This window comes from Dendrobates tinctorius, unplaced genomic scaffold, assembly GCF_039654945.1.
Source record: "Dendrobates tinctorius isolate UK_male_01 unplaced genomic scaffold, ASM3965494v1 ptg000022l, whole genome shotgun sequence".
Taxonomy (NCBI): Eukaryota; Metazoa; Chordata; class Amphibia; order Anura; family Dendrobatidae; genus Dendrobates; species Dendrobates tinctorius.
The window spans coordinates 17,148,090-17,163,072 of NW_027361690.1; the positions used below are offsets into that span (position 1 = coordinate 17,148,090).

A 14,983-nucleotide genomic window follows, 5' to 3' on the forward strand; every position below is an offset into this window, starting at 1 on the left:
AATTTAGGTCTGAAAGCTTGGTCAAAGTTATGAGAGCACACAAACCTCCAAAGCTGCCCAAAATTTTATCATCGGCCCATTTCCTTTTTTGTCGTTTTTAAAACAAAAAAAAAAATGACGTTATTCTTTTTGTGTCCTTAAAATACAAAGCAAATGTGTCATCTGTAACTTTAGGCCTTTTAGAGATCATTTCATCTTCAATTTGCTTAACTGTTATAACAGTAATTTTGACCAGGGGTGTCCAAACTTTTACATGCCACTGTTGAGCACTACGTTTTATCATAATTTTGGGAGATATGATAGAATGTTAAAGGCAACCTGGCAGTTGATGATACATGCTCCCTAAACCTAAGGTGGTTTCTCCACTACCACCCTCTCCCTTACAGTGATGGGTCTCAAAAAATTTGTGTGTATGTAAGAAGAGACCTCTTAATCAAGGGCTTGTGAGGAGAAGCCACCAGGAATGGCCTTTTAGACTAGTCACCACTTGGTCCACAGCCACTCTTTAAATGTATGACATCCAGAAAATGAAAAGGCAGCACTCACTGATCCAGATGCAGTTCTTTATTCAGTGACGTGAACTTATGGCGGTGCGAGATGTGAGTGTGGACAGGATTGGACTACGGCCGTTTTGCGCTGCTTGCGCTTCTATGGGTCCAAATGTGGACCCAAGGATGTGCACGCAGTGTGAAATGGCCACAGTCCGATCCTGTCCACGCTCACATCTTCCACCAAGTGCGGGGGTTTTCGTTGCTTTGTTATTTTAAATGTGTGATTTCTCTGCTAACCTGCAAAGAAAACATACTTTGCTGAAATGATATATCCAATGTCATACACATGCTACCTGTAGTTCAGGCTGCATATATCAGGTTTCCTTTAAAAATCTCAAATTTTAGAAGTTGTTTAATTGTTTTTATTTTGCACTGTCAGAAGAAACCAAAAGAAATATGGGGGACACACAGGGTTTGCATTACGACTTTTCTTTCATGTTACAGTATGTTGGGCGATACAAAGAAACCAGTTTGGATTGCTATCATTTCCTTAAAAAAAACTCCAGTTTCAATAAAAATCTGACCGAGAACACTTTGACTTTCAAAACATATGTGGCATAGCTGGCATAACACAGGTGTCTATGGGACCATTGCGCTTGAGCGGACCAGGTCTACCTTTATTATATAATTGTTGAGATTTCGAACAAAATTTGGGCTATTACTTAACACCCCAAGTTCAGCTTGTGAATTTGCAAAATGGAAAAGGCCTAACTGGTTAGCCAGACTACACTGTCAATTAAACGTTCATTTTGGTTATGTTTAGTGAATAATTTCTGTGGATCTCAGACTATGTATAGTGTTAATAAATTTATGTCCCGTCTTACCGGTGTTGTAATCATTTTCCGACCACACTTAAAAATACTTCTTGCTCAGAGGTCATTTAAAATTTAACAAAAATCAACCAAGATTTTACATTATCACTTTATTACACAGACTGAAAAATGGGCAAAATTGGCATTTACACAGTTTTAAAAGGAGATGACTAATACATATCTGTTAAACAATTGAAAATAACGCCAAAGTTAAGGGTATAAAAGAATAGTGAGCTTTCCAAAGGCTGACACTTCTCTTACTGTATTGCCACTTTATTTCTAATCCTGTGCTGCCACCCTTTGCTTGCTTTTATTAGCCTTCTTAATTTTCTTTTATACATGTGGCCCTCAAAAAGCATTGCATTTCATGGGACTGTACAATTTTCAAATTTCTAATGCCTTCTATGTTTAGATTTTAAAGCTGTGTTTTGTAAGTAGAAGAGCGGAATATTAATATAGTTTAGTATTTTTATACTTTCTCTTTTATTGGATTTTTCCAGTACCGTGATAGTGATGACCTATATTTATTGAAAAGCTAATTTATTTGGAATTAAATTCTTCTAGAATTTTACAAAAATTAGTATTTACTAGAATGCTAATTTTTTGCAATACCTTCTATGCGAATTCAGCAAAATTAGCTGCAGCCACCATTTTACTGAACCGAAAATGACCAGGCAAACATCTACTGAAAATGACCAGGCAAACATCTACTGAAAATGACCAGGCAAACATCTAAAAAAAATACTTGCCTCACTGTTGACCTCTCCCACCAGCACCGCAGCCTGCCATCCACTGCTCCAAGTGTCTTTTCTCCTTCTCCTGTCATGCCCATTCTCTTTGGCCTCTTCACTCCATGTGGTAGCGGAACACGTTGTAATGTCACAAAGTTAGGAGCCACATTATCCAACTGACAAGAGGGTGCACAGAGACCTCATAGGCGTTATGGGAATAAAGTCCTCAAAAAAACAAACAAACTGCAAAGCCTCACCGTGCCGATTACCATGGAACTGCCCTCTTCTGTGCCTGTCGACAAACGGTGCGTACTAGACAAGAAGAAAACTGGATTGGCACATCCACACAAAAAACTTCATTTTATTTCATCTGGTTGTAGGGTCGGGGGCTGGGCTGAGTTGAGCTGAGGCGATGATTTGGTGGTGCTGCTGATTTTAGTGCAGATGGGCGGCAAAGGTGTGCTGTACTCACAGGAATGGGGGGTGACCCACTTCTTGACGTTGGCAGGCACGAGACAGAGACAAGAGTAGTATTCAACAGGTTCCGCTTTTTTTAGCCGCCCTTGTGACGACCAGCACAATGCAGGACAGGAGTATCACACTGTTCTCTCTTGTACGGTGGCTCTTCCCACCATGGCTGCCCTAGGCCAATCCACAACGGCGTTTCACCCGACAAAGTCCACCAATCACTAGGCACTCATAGGCCGTCTGTCTGTGACCAACGTCCTTTCGGGTCACCCCCGTGACCGTCTCCACTGTCCAAACTCCCTGAGGGCTCTCCCCAGTACAACAGACCCTCCTTCCTTTTGAGCTCCCCAGGCTGACTGAAGCTTCTAGAAGCTTACCTCAGTATTTGTACTGTCAGCCTGGATAGTCCCGCCCACTGTCACCTGACAGTCACCTTTGCCCAATCAGAGTCACCTTGACCTGTGGCAGTTACATAACCACTGTCGTCTGTGCTCTCCACTGACCTCTAATGGACAGACTGCCACATGACACCCTCTTTTCCTATCTCTCTGTCTCTTACCACAGGCAGAGCTGTCCACCAGCTCAACATCCCCACATGGTTAAAAATGGGAATTCCAATGATTAAAAGCGTAGAATACGAGAAATGGACAGCAACCCCAGAAACGTGACAGAATCACGATGATTTTTAACCTTTGGATATCCTGTTTTTAAACCAGATGAAATAAAATGAAGTTTTGTTTATGGATGTGTCAATCCAGTTTTCTTTTGGTCTAGTACCTCGTAGGCTTAGGGTCTTGTTTCACATAGCGACGCACCAGCGATCCCGACAACGATACGACCTGGTAAGGATCGCTGGTGCGTCGCTACATGGTCGCTAGTAAGCTGCCAAACAAGCAGATCTTTTCAGCAACGCAGCAACGATACGGCGATCCATATAACGACCTCGGAGGTCGTTGGTACCTTGTCACACAGCAGCTTTTCTGACGATTCCCGCCTGCGTCCCTGAGTTCTGCGTTGCCAACGAGGTCGCTCATCGGCATTAAACACAGCGATGCATGCTGGCCAGCGGGACACCAGCGATCAAAAAATGGCCTAGGACATTCGAGGGTGATCAGCGATATCCAGCGGGATTGCCGGTCGCCGCTGCGTGTCACATGTAGCGAGGTCGCTGTTGCGTCACAAAATCGGTCGTATCGCTGTCGGGATCGCTGGTACGTCGCTATGGCTAGTTTCACACTAGCGTTTATTAGACGCAGCGCACAGTGCCGCTAAGCCCCACCCCCTGCCGGCTCCCTTCACTTTTGAAGGTGCGCCGAAATGCAACATGCTGCGTTCGGTGCGCACGGGCGCACCTTCAAAAGTGCGCAGCGCACGCCAAAATCCTACTAGCGCACAATCTGCGCACCCTATGCTAAAGATAGGGTGCGCAGATCACAAGCGTCCATGTGCGATAGTAGGCGACGATGACCGGATGGGGCGGGCAGGGAGCCGGCAGGGGGCGGTCTTAGCGGCGCCGTGCGCTGCGTCGAATAAACGCTAGTGTGCGACTAGCCTAAGTGAAACGGGACCCTAAGTGATCAAATTGGTGGTCCAACACCGGCATCCCCACCAATCGGTGGTAATCAGTGAACAGTGTACTGAACACCACTGTGGTGCAATGTGAGTACCACTGCTCCATCCTGCTGTTTAGTGTGACCACTTCCAGATATTCATCTGAAAGCGTGGTATTATCCCCCTCCATATACTGTTTATATACCAGGCGCTGCCTGAGATGGAAGCAACACCCGACATCCCCATCAATCTGGTAATGACATCAATGTCATTGTACTGGAAAGCCTTTTCTAGGGGAACCTGTCACCTTGGAAAATACTATTTACCTGTGGATATAGGGTCAATCTGACGGTAAATATCGTTACAATTTTGTCTGGCCACCTTACTGAAAGTGCGGCTATGGGGAGAAAATAAACTTATTTCCTCCTGAAAGCTGCCAATTTACAGTCAAAGGGCCGATGCAGGGAGCGGCTACAGTCATTGCTCACAGCGTGGCTCAGTATACTGTGAGCCATGGCTTTAAGCAGATGGTGACAACTCTTTCCTTGTGTACCATCCACTAACATTCTAGTTTTTTTTCTGCTATGTATATACCGTACATTTTTCTATTCTTTACTTTTGATATACAGTATGTATTTATACATGATGCAGTATGTAAGAATTACACATGACCTTTTGCAGGTCATTATTCACATGTGGTTTGGGTTGTTGTGTTATAAAACCACAAAAGGATATTAAAATGTCTTATTATAGGCTGTGGAAATGTTATTTCAGAATGATTTTTATTTCCTAGCTGATGACTGTGTAAATATTCCGAGTCGTGCCGCTCGCTCGAGGCTGGCAGTTTGCAATGGGGGAAACAAATGCCTTCATTATTATTATAATCGAGGCAAAGTTTCACTTTAACTTTATTCATGGGAGATACAAAAGTGTATTTCATATGTAAATAAGGCCCCTATGATCACAGCGTTGACTCATCATTGCACCATTTCTATTTGCTTCGCTCCAAAGTTGGCTAATTTAAAGAACATTTAGAAAGGACCTGGTTTAATTTGAGCTTTTCTCACTGATGAGTAACCCAGCCTAATTGCATTTAGAGAAGACGCACGGCTTTATATAGCTGAGCTATTTCTTCTCTGATTAGATGAGCTTTATATTCATTAATGATGTATAAATGAAGCCTTTGATAGGAAGGTGGGCACTTACATGGCACTGGCAAAGATGGGCTCCCATTGACGTGTTGTCTGCTGAAAATGAACCTACTCATGTAAAGAATAATGATTTGGCGCTCAATAGAACAAGACGGAGTGGAATTTGGCATTATATAGACATTATCGTTGATGTCCACTACAGATGTTATTAAAAAAATGTTGTTCAGTTCACGATGAATGACTATATTGCTGAAATCTATACGCAGTATTTGTGCATATATATATATATATATATATATATATATATATATATATATATATATATACACAAAATAGAACACAGCAGCACATGTGCATGAATCTAGGCCATGTGAAAACACAGAAAAATATTAAAAACATTCAATTTCGCAAAGTTTTCAAAATTTCATAAAAAATTTTTTTTACTTACAGTAATAGATGAAAAAAATGAAGGTTCTTAGCGCACAAATTGGCCAATTCATGTATGCCCATCAACCATGGCAAGGTGACCTCCCTCTGATGGGTCCCTGCTCTACACTACAAGCCACTTCTGGGCCACCAGCCTACAACTTTGGACCAACATGTCACTACCGGGCTCAGCCTACAATTTATGGGCTGGTAGAGCTGATTGCGCCACCTGCAAGGCCAAATGGGAGGGGTGCAAGATCAGACTGGAGGCAGCCAGCATTCAGTATTACTTAGGTTTTTTTGGCTTATATATATATAATCTCAAAAAAGTAAAGGGAACTGTTAAACAACATAATGTACAGTTAGGTCCATATATATTTGGACAGAGACAACATTTTTCTAATTTTGGTTCCAGACATTACCACAATGAATTTTAAACAAAACAATTCAGATGCAGTTGAAGTTCAGACTTTCAGCTTTCATTTGAGGGTATCCACATTAAAATTGGATGAAGGGTTTAGGAGTTTCAGCACATTTTACCTGCGGTTCCGCAGATAAAAATCCGCAGACCAATCCGCATCGTGTGCACTTAGCCTAAGGTGTAAAAGCTTTTTGGAAACATTTTTATGTGGATTTTCAGCCAGAAAAATCCACAGCAAAAAACTATGTGTGAACATAACCTTAGTTTTTGCAAGCGTTCATCCCTGGTCATTGCTCCATGTATACAGTATATGTACACTGATTGTATAACAAAATGATCGTTTTTGTATCTTTTATCTGGCATAAAAATCACATTTTTTCGTTGGGGGGGTGTTTCCGATAACCATGTAAAGGGTTTTTTTTATAAATGATGATTTGCACAAAACCCCACAATAATTCCAGATATGAATAAAACTAGCAGAGCGCAGATCGACTTGCTATATTTTTGATTGGAGCCTGTTACAGGTAGATTATAGGCTGTGAAAATGGTCAAAACACTTCTGGATATAATAGTACATATGGTGAAAAGGTTGTAACTGTGTGTTTATGGCACTCTGTGATAAGAATTATAGGGTGTTTTGCTAGTCCAGCTTTACAAATAGGATAGTGACTTGATTAAAAGCTTACAAAGTATAAAGAGGTCTGTTTGTCGAGATTAAAAATACAAAGTTGTCCAATTTTCATGGTTGCCCTTACTGACTTGACATTGGGCTGTTAATGTGCTGCTCATTTCCAGCTGTGGATGCTCTAGCTGAGCTTTCTGAGCCTTTGGAATTCATGAAATTTCCCTCTGGCTTTATGCTACAAGCCTGTATTGATTATGGAAACACAATCTGAGCCAGGGGTGTTGTTCGCTGGCAGTAGTGTATCATGCGTGGCTAATTTCATCAGTCTCTGGGTTCATACACTCCATGTACATCTAACTTTTCATCTTCAGGGAGTATTTGGGTGCCTCAGAAATCCAACAAGTGCCCCATAGAATTGTTATAGAAAGTGCCATAGCCATTGGCTTTATCTGAAATTACATATATGGCAGGTTTTGGACTTTGATATCTATATGTTGCAAGCACTGTAAAGTAGGCATGAGCGGGTAGACGGAGATTTAGGCATAGCAGGGTGGATGGGTGGCCAAACCTAACAAGAACAAGTATACGTAATCGAAACGCGCTTGTCTGTGTGGATTTTTCAAAGATCTTATGAAAACTTAAGAATTTTAACTGTACCACCAATGCTGGACCATGTTTTGTTTTTGAATCCAGTTTGTTAGTTTTTTTGCTGCATTCAGATCCCTAATATTCTGTAAAATGTTATATTGTAGTGGGTTTCCAGTTCCAAAAGTCTTTTTTTATATACATAACAGGGAACTTTAAAGGGCCTTTCTCACATAACGAGATCGCTAGCGATATTGCTAAAGCGTCACTGATTTTGTGATGCAACAGCGATCTCGCCAGCGATCTCGCTTTGTGTGACACGTAACTGCGACCGGCTCCCCTGCTGGATATCGCTGATCGTGCTCGAATGTCCCAGGCCATTTTCTGATCGTTGGCGTCCCGCTGGCCGGCATGCATCGCTGTGTTCGGCGCCGACTAGCGACGTCGCAGAACTCATGGACGCAGGCGGAAGACGTCAGAATCGCTGCAGTGTAACAGATAACAGAGACCCCCGACGGATTGCTGTATTTTTTCTGCATCAGTGGAGAGATTTGCCTGTTTGGCAACTCACTAGCGACCATTTAGCGATGCACCAGCGATCCTGACCGGGTCGTATCGTTGTCGGGATCGCTGTTGCATCGCTAAATGTAACGGGACCTTTAGAGAGTACAAACAGTCTTATGTTAATCCTTATCTCTTGAAAAGAGAAGAGAGCAGTTACAAAGAGCGTCCTTCAGTCTGGAGGACCGGATCTATACATCATTAGGTAGACGGCAAATTGAGTTGATTGAGCACTATTTGATACCTCAGTTCTCCTGTGGAGGAACTGCAGGTCAATAAATTAATCATTTACATCTGAGTTCCCTACAGATGACAGCTGATCTTTGGACAGAAGGAAAATTTGTCTGCTTATTGTCCAAGAACCCTTCTAAAACTTAAAGGTTACTCATTACTAAGAACCCATTTAAAGAGCATGTCCCATTACAACTCCCATAGGAATGGTCCTCCTGCTTACCAATTATCTTAACAAATCTATTTAGGGACACAGTCAGATGGCTGTATAAGTTGGATCGAAATCTGACTGCGCTTTAAAAGGCAGTAATATAGGGACAGGTGATCAACTATTCCAGATTTGCCGTTCAGTATTCAGGCAAAGGTTGGTGACTTGCAGTTTATCTGGTCAAGTAAGTGGTTGTCAAGTCTCATGTCTCTTATGTAAAGAATGCAAAACAGAAGCCGCGGAGACACCATCACGTGTTTCTCAACGCAAGCAATGACCAGCCAGGTCTTTGCCCGGGAAGGAACAACCACGGGAAGGGCAGTCTCCAATGAAGGAAACCACCTATGCCAAAACATGGTATCCATCCACATACAGCTGTTTCGGGGTATTGCCCCTCATCAGTGTGGAGTAGGAAACTGGCTGGTAGGAGCAATGCCTAGTAAAAAGACTATGAAGAGGAGGATGAATGAACTCATGGAGATCAACATCCGACACTGCGGAGACACCATCACGTGTTTCTCAACGCAGTGATTCTAGAGCACTGCCCCCATCCCTTATGGGAAATATGTAAAACATGCAAAACAGAAGCCGCGGAGACACCATCACGTGTTTCTCAACGCAAGCAATGACCAGCCAGGTCTTTGCCCGGGAAGGAACAACCACGGGAAGGGCAGTCTCCAATGAAGGAAACCACCTATGCCAGCTGTATGTGGATGGATACCATGTTTTGGCATAGGTGGTTTCCTTCATTGGAGACTGCCCTTCCCGTGGTTGTTCCTTCCTGGGCAAAGACCTGGCTGGTCATTGCTTGCGTTGAGAAACACGTGATGGTGTCTCCGCGGCTTCTGTTTTGCATGTTTTACATATTTCCCATAAGGGATGGGGGCAGTGCTCTAGAATCACTGCGTTGAGAAACACGTGATGGTGTCTCCGCAGTATCGGATGTTGATCTCCATGAGTTCATTCATCCTCCTCTTCATAGTCTTATGTAAAGAAGACTTGATGAAAAGTGCTGTATTAAGTTTTGTGGTTGTTTCCGCTCCGGAGCGTCCGTCATGTTACATAGAGAACGTCTAAAAATGACTGAATTTAATTTTGTAATCTAAGAGAAATGATGAATAAGCTCTTTCCGCTATGGTGTGTAAAATATTTTCCATCAAGAAGTAGACCACTGCTTTTCAGATGGTAGAACTTGGTGCTGATCCCAGTGTCAACTCGCGTTGTAATCTCAGGCCTAGGGCACAAAACAATATTATGAGCTCAGTGGAGCAGGGAATCGTTTTTGCCTGCAAAATTTGCGGCATCACGGAAGGAGAAAAAAAATCGCTATATATTATTAAAAGCGGTTCTGTCTAATAGGAGAATTATGTAGACTGAGCAGATATAATGATCTCACCTGTATGTATTATTCAAAATGAAAGTTTAAAATAAAAATGCAGTTATCTCAGGTTTTAGAATTTTTTTTTAACTTGAAATAGTCTGTATAAAGTGCTTTATTAATCAAAGCAACATTTAGTTCTCGGAGTGAGTGAAACGAAGCACTAGGCGTGAGCAATCATTACAAGGCATTGAATCTATTTTCAAGAATTTTGCCAGCGTGTTCTTGTTCAAGGGGGAAGGATTGGATTTCTGTAATATTAAAAGCTGGCAAACAACTGAAATATAACTAGCAGTACCAGAAGCCAATTAAGATCAAAGCCGAGATTTTCAGTGGTGCGGCTTCATCGTTTTTAATATTAAACATTTTTTCACTTTGACATAGATCAAGAGGTGTTAATGTGGATTCTTTGAAACAAGTCAAGTCGTGTTTTTAAGTGACAGATCTGCTATTTGTTCTATCACAATCAATTAGTATCATGCCCCCGAATCCTCTCCATTGCTCCAATGCTGGATCTGAAGTATCTGTTGCTGACAAACAAGAACAGCGCTGTAGGCTTCGGTAGAAGAAAGTAGGAACAAAAAAAAAGAGACTAAGTACACAGTGATGAAGAACAAAGCGCACACATCTCTACTCCTCCCTCCGAAATCATCCGGGTATAGCAAGCACATGGATCGGGTCACAAGTTGGCAGTATCTAATTGGTTAACAACAGTTATAGCACATAGGTGACACGCGCTTGGTTATTATCACACGTTACCTTAGCCCAGGACTGGGGCAAGCTGTTAGTAAGTGTTAAGCCGGGGTCACACTTGCGAGTGTGATGCGGGAAGCTTGCGCATCAATACCCGGCACTGCCGCCGGCACTCGAGTGTGCGGCTGCATAGAATACATGCAGCTGAACACTCCGGTTCCGAGTGCCGGCGGCAGTGCCGGGTATAGATGTGAGAGACTCGCGCGAGTTTCTCGCATCACACTCGCAAGTGTGACCCCGGCCTTACATGTCCAATTGACTTTTCTGAAGATAAGGAGTTCATGTGATATATTTTACATGGGGAGGGGGTATTGGGTAGGGGCATACATTTAGTATTTCTGCTGCAAAAACCAGAGTGATGGTAGGAAAAATGCTGCATAAAATATGTACATTTTGGCTGCTTTTTTATGCATTTTTTACTTGTGTTTTTACCCCAATTCATTTAAATGGGTGAAAAATGCACAAAAAAACACTAAGAGAACCGACACACTGCAGAATTTATAAAAATGCTCCGATGAGTCAAATGTGCAAGGAAAAAACTAGCAGGTTTCAGGAATCTCACTTTGCTGGTACAGAAAAATGGCAAAAATGCACAGGAGAAAAATCGTCAGCCCTTCTATATGATCTGTCAGAGGAGAACCGGCCTCATACACATTGGATGAATGGAGAATCGCACTGTCATTAACCTACAGTGTACGAGGGCTTTTTGGCTGGATAAATGATGATGAGAAAAATGAAAATGACGTGTAATTACGAAAATTGGCATATACCTGTTTTTCTACTGGACATAAGGTCAACTTTTCAGAACATCACCAAGTTGTCATTAGCTTGTGGTATAAATCGTGTTTCTGCACAGACCATTCATATGGAGAGATGTATACTATAAAAGGGAACCTGTCACCTGGGTATATGTTGTCCAAACCTCAGATCCATAAAAACATATATAAACATTTCAGAGAAAATACACGATAAGTCCGCAGTCACGCATTCAGCATTTGGTGAGTTTTTTACCTCAGTATCTGTAAGGCAAAACCAGGAGTGGTTGATAAATCCAGAAGTGGTGACGTGTCTCTATTATACTTTTCCTCTGATTGTTCCTCTCCTGGTTTTGGCTTACACATACTGAGGTAAAATACTGACCAAATACTGATAGTGTGACCGTGACCTAAGGGTTCGCTCACGCCACCGTATACATCGGACGAGTGTGTATCTAATTCTTTATCAGGTAGCACACTGACCCATGTTAGTCAATGAGGAGTGCCGATTACCCATCTGTAACATAGGAAACTGGAAATGATTAGTAGCTGCTGAGTAAAACATGGATTGCACACAGATGACAAGTGAAAAAAAAAAGTCATACCACTTAGGCTAGTTTCACACTAGCGTTTATGAGCGCAGCGACGGCCTGCGCACGGCCGTCGCTAAGCCCCGCCCCTGCCGCGCCTCCGCCGGTAGCTCCGCCCACCGGCACATGACGCTGCATGCGCCCTGCGTCCCCTATCTTTATCACTGGGGGCGCAGGCCGTGCGCAGTATGCGTTTGGCAGCGCATGCGTCCTTTTGACAGTGCGCCGACCTGCGCCAAACACAACCTGCTGCAGTTTGGTTGCGTCGGCGCACCGTCAAAAAGGCACATGCGCCGCCAAACGCATACTGCGCACGGCCTGCGCCCCATGTGATAAAGATAGGGGATGCAGGGCACATGCAGCGTCATGCGCCGGTGGGCGGAGCTACCGGCGGGGCGCGGCAGGGGGCGGGGCTTAGCGGTGGCCGTGCGCAGGCCGTCGCTGCGCTCATAAACGCTAGTGTGAAACTAGCCTTATTTGGATGGAAATCTGACCGTTTTTTGGTTTTTGTTTAATACTGTTGTATTGGGCTTCTCCCAGCGCTGCTGAAGGTGATTGACAGGTCTCGTCTGTGTGTCCACAGTGCCAGGAGAAGCCCGCTAGTGGTGAAGGACCAGTCTCTACTCCTCCCAGGGTCACCTGCCAGAGTTTTATAGCACATTGCCTTTGAAACATCGGAGCGTTTCAGAGAAAGACATGCCTGCCTCTAATTGTGCAGCCAGACCATGATTTCTGCTGCCCGTGGTTTGTGCAGTATGAACTAGGCGATCGGCTCCCCTGCAATTATCTGATGAACCACTGTAGTTATTGAAATAATAAACCTATAGCTCTATAAGGGCTTGTTCACACGCTGCGCTTTTTCCACGTAAAATACTTTGCGTTTTACAGTACCAGCCAAATGAAAGCGATATCTTTAAAATCTCGTGCGCACACAGCTTATTTTATCATTGTGGATTTGAACCTTCATAGTATTTTTTCAAATCTACAGCACATCAAATCTTTTAGCATTTTTGAAGTATTTTCACCCATTGAAACGAATGGAAAAAAGCAACACAAATATGTAAAACACTGAACAAAATGTGTTAAAAGCAGGTATTTTGCACAGCATTTTTTCTCCTAAAACTCTGCTTTTTGGTGCAGAAAAAAATTGCAAATACTCAACTTGTTCACATACCCCATGGTCTTGTTCACATGCTGCATTTTTGCCATGTTTTTTTCCCACTGCTGAAAAATCTGCTATAAATATTTGCATAGTAACAAGATTAATTAACTATGGTATTGACATTATGAATCAAGGCAGAAATGAATAAATCTGCTGACTTTATAGCCAGTTTGGACTTTGCATCCAGTTTGATGACTGAATTATCGGTACTTACACCCCAAAATTTTCATAGACTTCATTCAAAACAAGCTAAAAAGTAGGTGTCAGTATGAGATTTATAGGGCCATTGTCTACCTGGCTGCAGAGGTTTATCCAGCTGCGACTGAAGGAGAATTTAGTGTTTCATGGATCCTATATATCACCTGTAATAAAAGTTTTGTGGAATGGTTTACTTGACAATGAGATTTTTGATCTACTGCATCGGTAAAATAATTTGACCTATGTTTATTAGGCTCTTTATACACCAAGATGATTGAGGAGCACTGAGAATAATAAAGGCAATGTTTTTTATGGGGCCATACACGTGTCCTTAAGCCAATTTCTCAAGTCCGCTTATTAAAGTCTGGGACTGTGCGTCTAAGGCCCATTTATTCTTGTGCTTTGTATGACATGTTGTACTTTTACTTTTGGAAGCTGCTGGAGCATGTAGCTGACGTCCAAGAATGACTGTCTTCTCCTGGCAGATGACTCCATCAATAAACAATGGGACTGTGGGCCAAAGTTTTCAACATAAAGAATGAGGGAATTCTGCATAACTCGATTGTTTGGCACTTAGATCATTCAACTATTGTTCCGAAATGATTTTATGGATTGGAGGAGAATGATTACAAAACACAAAGAAACTTCTTGTTTGCTATCGACAGCTGGGCAGAACGTTTCAACAGTGCTGATCAGTTTTCTGAGTATTGACAGCAGGGTTGATGGCTTTTTAACATCATATTAACACTTTGGTGGAATTTTGACAATTTGGTATTTATGACTAATATTCCATAAATATGTTTAATGATTATGGCAAGTGTTCATATTTATAGGGTACAGGGCAAATAGCTGTTAGACCGGGATCACACATGCGAGGAATATGGCCGAGTCTCACATGGAACTAAGGAGTCGCTCAGGAGCGGAGCGTGCGGCTCCATGTATTGCTATGCGTCCAAACAATCCACTCTGAGTGCCAGTGGCAGTGCCGAGTATTAACATTCGAGATTCGGCCGTATTCATCGCATGTTGGATCCAGACCTTAAGGATAACAGCGTATGTTTACCGCTGGTAGCCCACTGAGAGATTTGGGGTGGTCAGGACGACATGTCATACTGCCATAGTGGTGGCTTCTTTGCTTTCATTGCATTGTATATCTTGAGGCCATGGGATTGACACATTTCAGTTTCAAGGGGCAACATACACAATAGATCGCTGCTGGTGAAACGATTGACGGACTGACAGCTATCTCTCCTGACTCCCCCATACCGAAGAAAACTAGGCATAGAGCTTCTGTATTCTCTGAGAGAGCTGCGGCCAGACTCCTCTGACTGCGGCTTATCTCATCACCCCATAAAACCATTCGCCGCTGATATTCCCACAGCCGCATCCTTCTTTCCTCGGTCTTATCTGTCAGGTGATTTGGGAGGCCTCCATACACATCAGATGTTCATCTTATCCCGCCAATATCGGGAAGTTCGAATGACTTATATTGATATTTGCCACTTTAGGACAAATTTTATGATGTTTTGGTTTTGGGTAGTTTCCTATTTTCACTAGCATTGTTACTATACAAGATTTTGTATAATAATTCCATGCTGATCGGTATTTAAAGCTAACCTGTCCTTAGAACAATGGGCAGCATGTCTTTCTCTAAAACACTGCAGGCTTTCAGAGAAAACATGGTTTGAAAAGTCGGCCGGGGACTGTAAAGAGAGACCTGACTACTTTACTGTGGCCTCGACCATCTTCTCACTCCAGTTGATTCTCAGGTCTTTCCCAACGACAAATGCCCTTCTTAAATAAAAAACTATTTTCTTCTTCAATTC

General features: G+C 42.7%; 1 protein-coding gene and 1 long non-coding RNA gene across 8 annotated transcripts in view; one reads left to right on the forward strand and one right to left on the reverse strand.

The window, feature by feature from the left end:
- LOC141084053 (uncharacterized) overlaps positions 1 to 5,844 on the reverse strand; it is a 180,445-nt gene extending 174,601 nt beyond the window's left edge. Inside the window, exon 1 of the long non-coding RNA XR_012230917.1 lies at positions 5,713 to 5,844. This is a non-coding gene — a long non-coding RNA (uncharacterized lncRNA). The remainder of the gene's footprint in view (positions 1 to 5,712) is intronic.
- The window catches only part of SEMA6D (semaphorin 6D), a 94,983-nt gene that overhangs the window by 17,228 nt on the left and 62,772 nt on the right, over positions 1 to 14,983 (forward strand). The window lies entirely within an intron of this gene.